Source organism: Sapajus apella, unplaced genomic scaffold, assembly GCF_009761245.1.
Source record: "Sapajus apella isolate SASKATOON/1434 unplaced genomic scaffold, GSC_monkey_1.0 scaffold47, whole genome shotgun sequence".
Lineage (NCBI taxonomy): Eukaryota > Metazoa > Chordata > Mammalia > Primates > Cebidae > Sapajus > Sapajus apella.
Window position 1 is genome coordinate 613,514 of NW_022436987.1, and position 6,735 is coordinate 620,248.

Here is a 6,735-nt window from a genome sequence, read left to right on the forward strand (position 1 = left end):
TAAATACTTTGGTCTCCCCAACATGCAGCTCTTTCTCATTATTCAGAGAGTTCGTGATCAATTCACTTGTTCTTTAAATTTCATGAAATTACATTATAAGTCTCTGAATATAATGGAAATGCTTTCCTGGAATTGGTAATTGGTTCTAACTTCTTCCCACCATGAATGCAATCAGTTTTCTCTTTCTCTCTCATGTGTGATATGATAGGTGAGCACCCCCCTTGACCTTTTTCTTATTAACTCAAGCTTGAAGAAAAACAGAAGAACGAAGTTCCTTCTGCGAAAATTCTATGGGATAGGAATAGGAATCACTAATATTCAGGGAGTAGAGACCAAGAAGTTTTAGATTCATTTTTATACATCTTATTTTCATACCGACATTTTTTTAAAGGCAGATGGATTAAATAGTGTTCACAATAGGGAATAAAATTTATCAGTCTTTCATTCCTCTAGAGAATTGGCTCATACTCTTGCACAACTGCTGATGCTATATTTGTCTCTTTAAAATTTCATTAGTTATAACTGCATGTATTGTTACATCAGCATGAGTAGGTGCAAGCACATGAGAAGGTTGGAAAATTAAACTTGTGAGTATGTGTTCTTCTCGGTGCCTCTGAGATACAGATATAAGAATGATTATAAAGGATCTAAGGAGAGTATGGTAACTGAATCTTTAATTCTGCATAAAAAGTTACTCTGAGTAGAAATTATTAAAGGAAAATAATTAACCAGTTGTCAGGATTTGACCTAGGACACCAGTTTCTCTTTGCTTAGTGAACATTTTCAGTTTTTATTTCTTTTCGTGTTTATGGTGTATCTTTTCAGATTTTTTTTACTAAAGCAGGTATATGTTCTGACTCTAACTCAGGAAAATATATGAAGATAATACCAAAATGGAAACAAAGAAAGCTTAAATATCAAGATACTAAGATTCTTAGCATGTTTCTTAGATTTATTCCTCACATTTTCTAATTCCTCACAATCCCTTCTTTGTTCTGATATATTCCGGGCAATAGAATAAATGAATTTGCAACCATATTATATTTTATGGATTTTTATGTAAAATAGATCCAGGAAACATAACAGGTTAAATTAATTTCTACTAGAATGTACTGAATAGTCATCTTCTTACATTTAAGATCCAAAGGAAGAATTTTTAGCTCTGTTTAAGAATGTTAGGAATGTTTTCATAGAGGAGGTGATTCTTGAACTGAGAGTTGAATGATAAATTGTTACTGGTCAGGTGGCAAGGCCAAGAAAATCTAAAGAAAAAAGGATTACAGAGAAAAGTCTAAAAACATTGTGCAACTTAAAAATAGTATTTAAAATTCTAAGATACAGTTTTGTTAATATTGAAAATAAGTTTGTTAGCAATGTCAATATAAAGTAAAAACAAATATGTTAATAGTGCATACTAAATTGGGTCTCCTATATGCTAAGCATTTAATCACTCAGTGTAGGCTGGGTTTAAATGAAAAGTAGTTATCCAGTTCTATTTTAGAGAAATGAGATTTTTTTCTACATGCAATTACACAAAATCAAGTATCTCTTTTAGGAATCGTAAATCTACTGAGCTATATTGGCTACATGATTAGTGAAGCCATATTAAATCATAATACTTGAAAATCATGTCCAAATCAGTTATTTCACTACCTCCTGAAGTAGAGTGAGTTCTCCACCCAGCCACAACAATTCCAAAATGAAGTTATGTACTATGTGACAGCAGAAACAGGAAGACATACTGGTTTTGAGTGAACTGGAGAGGTAGAGATAGAGATAGATAAAGATGGTGGATAGAGATAGAGATATGAGAGGGAGAGCATGAAGAAGAGAGAGAGAAAGCGAGAACTTAGAGCTAGACCATCAAAAGTAATAAGTGGTTCCCATGAAAAGAACACCTTTCCCAATCTCAACAACCATATGAGTCACTATTCATCTTCACCTAATTGGAAAAATGAGTGACTAAGTGGAATTAAGAGTAGTTTACCTTCCCAAATTTTTGAACGGAGGCATTTCCTACTTTATTGATCAGAAGGAATTAGGGATAAAAAGGAGAAAATTTCTGCCAACAACAATGTGAAGAGTGAGTTTAATTCAAAGAAACTTTAAATCTGAGATATTTATTTTTCTTTCATATTTGAACTTTCTAGCTATAAATAAAATATAAAACAGAATATTGGAGGAGATCACTGCTTATAGTATAACATAATGTGCATGAACTTGAATATTTTGTTAGCAGAAGAAAAACAAACATATTTTAAATGCTTATATTACCAGGCTTTAGCAAAAAGATAATAAGCAAGCAAACAGAGAACATAGATAGGAAGTCTAGCCTAGAAGTGGAGGAGAGACGTCCTTCGTGCTGGGATTGGGAATAGGAAGAGGAATTTGTATACTCGTAACTAACATTTTATGATGGAGAGAGGAATTATTACAGACAATTTGAAGAGAGAGGTGAAGTTTAACAGTAGAAATTCTAGAACTTAGCCAGAGAATTCAGAGATGCATAAATTTTAGTGGCAACTTTTCAGAATTGTAGTTTTCTCTGTATCATTGAGCTTCTCTGTTAGAAAAGCTGAATATACTGGTAAAATGTGAGATTTTCAGGCACAGAGGGAGCACAGATATTGTGTCAGGTGTCAAAGAAGTAACTAATATGTTTTACCATGAACAAAATGTAAAAGAAGGTGAATTATTAATATGGAGTAGTGGAATAAAAGAAAGAAAAAAATGACATGTGAAAATATACTGCATACAAAAATGAGAGATTTGTCAGGATACAAGACTATAAATAACATGGAATGTCTAATAGGTAGTTTTCCAAGGTAAGGTGCAAGTTTATGTTGCAGTTCTGTGAAGCTAATGTGAAGCATGAATGGAAACTTTTATTTTGTTGGAAGGAGACATGGCTATTGTCTTCATATTAATGCATAAAGCAAAGTTAGTGTACTAGTGTGTCCACCAAGGAAAAAAATAAGATCCAGACACAAAAATATTTATCTCTCTTACCTTTTTGTACCCTAATTATAAAATGCCATGTACTTTTTTATTTCTTTACTTTTTTAATTATGAAAATTTAGATGTATATGACTTTGAAACCAGGGGGTCTCGTTCCCCAAGTTAATTCTACACACTGCCAGAAACTAAAAATTCTGAAAGAGTTTGTTGGGTGATATATCAACACAAATACAGAGGGAGCAAAATATTAAAATAAATGAATTGTATAGAAAAACAATGGTTTAGGAACTGCACTGAGCAGTGGGTTTCTCTGGGAGAAATATAAAATAGGCTGTTTTTAGGCATTGATTGGCAGAAGGTAACTTATCTGGTTGTTATTATGCAAAGGAGGTTTTGCCTGATTGAATAGGCAACAATGAAAAAGTAACAGAATAATGACTTCACATTAAGGACCCTCATGAGGGTATGGAGAGTTGACCATGAGAATTAATGACAGACGGATACAGGATCAGGGAGGCTGGTATATTCCTTAGTCAGCAAGAATAAGTGGTGAATTTAAAAGACAAATCAAAACAAACAAACAAAAAACCTTTCGGTTTATAGTCCTTAAGAGACTAAGGGAGTTAGTAGATGGCATTTTTGGCTCACTTATAATTCTGACTCCGTGACGCCTCTGAAAAATATTTTGTACAGCCTACTGAAGGAAAAAAATCTATCATCACCCAATGTGAATAAACAGTAAATCTTCACCCTGGGTAATTTAGAGTTCTACTGTCGTTTTAGAAAAGTAGTCCTTTAATAGAATTTTCTATAAAATACTTTGTATAAATATAAATTGGATCCACAGATGTTTACCTCTTGGTGGAATTAGTAGCACACATAGTAGCTAAGAGGTTAAATTGAAGGTTTTTATAACGAAACATATAAAGCATTTCTAGTGTTTGAGTCTTTTCCATGTAAGAGATTCTTTGATATCAGGATGGAAGAAATGCCCATCAAAACTTTTTCATCTCGCATCTCACACTGGAGAGAGAAAAGTATCTATACATACCTATACATATTGTCTTACCTTTAGTTAAAATGGATCTGATGGGGAAAATGACATGTTCTCTCTTTCTCTCTCTCTCTCTCTCTCTCTGTGTGTGTGTGTGTGTGTGTGTGTGTGTGTGTGTGTGTGTGTATCAAAGAGAGAGAGAGAGAGAGAGAGAGAGAGAGAGAGAATGCTAATGGGATAGTTGTATCTAGGGAAGTAAGATTATGTAGAAAGAACATAAAGAGCCAGGCAAAGAATAATTAGATCAGCCCAGAAAGTCCACACGTGGCTTCCAGTCATGCACTCAAGAAATACCTGAGAGCTAAACCGATGGGAGGGCTGTTTGCCAATATTATAGATTCATCTCAGTCTTACATTATCCAGCAATGAACTAAACACATGCTTAAGGCATCAGAAGAGGCAGGGTTTTAATTAACTGAGACTTCTTCTAACACAGAGGCATTATTGGAGGAAACCATGTAATGTGGATATATGCATAACTCATGTATTTTTGAAAGGGAATCAATAAAGAACAACTCCAGGAAAAAAAAATTAATTTTCTATTCAAATTTTGTAACCAGTTCAGAACAACTTTACTCTCTTCTTCTGCAAGGTTACACACCCATCTTAGCATAAAGACATTTTATCCTACCCATTCAGCCAAAGAACAATTAGACTTTACATAAGATATATAAACATTCCAATGAGAAATAAATATCCATACTGCTTTCATTTTTGTGATGACTATGTACATAAAGCTTTATAATTGGTTCTCCTCTGGATGGAACACAGTAAAGATTGATGTGAGTGCAGCCAGGAGAGGTCCTCTTCCAATTGTTCCACTTGGATTAACTGCAGACCACCTTGTTTGCCTTGCAATTAGCTTTAGAAACAACCATAGCTGTTGGGATTTTTTTTTTATCCAGATGAAATTAACTCTCAGAAACAAAACTTCTACTGAGTCATGGATTGAAGAGAAGACTAAAGATCTAATTCAATATTATCAACTAAATGAAGTCTATGTTTTTCCTTATAATACGGTAAGTAGATAGAAGAACTTTAAACAGGTATTTACATTGGTCAGGATCCTTGAAGAAGATGCACTTGAGTGGCCAGTAAGAGAAGGCTGTGACCAGTACAGCTTAACAATAGAACAATTGAAACAAAAAGCAGATAAGAGAGTCAGAAGTAATAGAAGATTATAGTGGTACCTCCTGTCCATTGAATAAAAGAATCAAAACCTTCTTCACAAGCCCTGCACAGAAGACCCCCAAATACAGCTACAAAAAGGGGAATTCATTTTAGCCACCAAAGGTTTACAGTACTGGTTGTATGGAGACAATATTCTTGATGATTCCTTTATAGAAGGTATTTCAAGAACAAGGGGATGGTTCACTAGAAAATGTGTGGAAAAGTGTCTCTGTCATGCTGAAACAGATCAAGCCTCAGAGGACGAGAATAAAAACAGATAGCTGCTGTTAAAACAAAATTATCCTTTAGGTCTGCTTAATTACTTGAAACTTGTACATATTAGTAAAGCAGTATGCAATGAGCCTACTCTGGTTAAAATATTATTTTCCTCAAATGTGCCCTAAAGCAATGATTTAAATACTTTTACTACCATTTTCAAATGGAGAAGCCATTCTACATTTGCCTTTGAACCCCTGCCCTTCTTTACCGCCTCCTCTTCCACCTCAAAAGAAAAACATTTCACACAAGTAAGTTAATGGCATTTTCTCTAGGATTGTTTTTATGCACAGTACACTCTGGAGCTCACCAGCAGATACAGTAAATATCTGTATTGCCAGGAGCATCTGCATGTGGTACTTCTCTTTCCCCTCAGTTGATACTTCTTATACGATATTCAAGATACTATAGAACTCAATTTATCAGATTCAGTATAAGCTCAAATTTTGTTATCTGTCTTTTAATAATGCAAATTTTGTCAAATAAAATAAAGATCAACGGATGTTCTGTATATAAAAAATAAATATATAAAAATTGATTATTCTTGTTAATAAAGTCACAATTAAATTCCATTGAACAAATACATTTATCTTTTTAGTGTTTTCTAGATCATTTGAAATACTTATGTTTATTTGCTTGATGCTTTCAGATTTATTTTACTGAAGATTTTGTAATTGCCTTATATATTTTTAAAAGATACTACTTATTGATATGATATTAACTTGAGAAAATGTTTTAAGATAAATAAAATTTATTATGATTTAGGCTAGTATTCTTTTAGACTATTATTTTATCAAGTGCAATTTTGTCAGTACAACATTTTCAGATCTAAAATTTGGTAAGTTTTTTTTATATATACCAAGTTTTAGATATTTCCATCTGGTTTGTTTACCATTTAACATATAATCAATTTTATTTAGTATTGTTTATCTCTAAGCCTATTGGAAAACCAAGCTGATATTCTTCAACTGATAAATACAAAGAAATACACTGTGAGCAGGTCTTCTTTGTATATTGAATAGTGTGCAGTATTCTACACTTTTGTGTTGAAATAGAGGCAAAATGAGAGAGAGAAAAAGTAAGGGAGAGAGGCTTTAGGAGGTATTCCTGGATCTATTTAACCAGAACAGGAGTGTGCTCAACAAAACACCCTTAAAGCCATACTTAATTTCTGATTATATAAATTTCTATAAATCCAGGTGAGAACCAATAGCACAAGAAATAAAACAAATAAGCTAACTAAACCGGAAGGCTTTCTAAAGCAGCTGTAAGCCAAC

At 33.2% G+C, this 6,735-nt stretch overlaps 1 pseudogene; it reads left to right on the forward strand.

Moving 5' to 3' along the window:
- The first annotated feature begins 4,917 nt into the window (after positions 1-4,917).
- LOC116525303 lies at positions 4,918-5,463 on the forward strand (annotated as a pseudogene).
- The last annotated feature ends 1,272 nt before the right edge of the window (positions 5,464-6,735 follow it).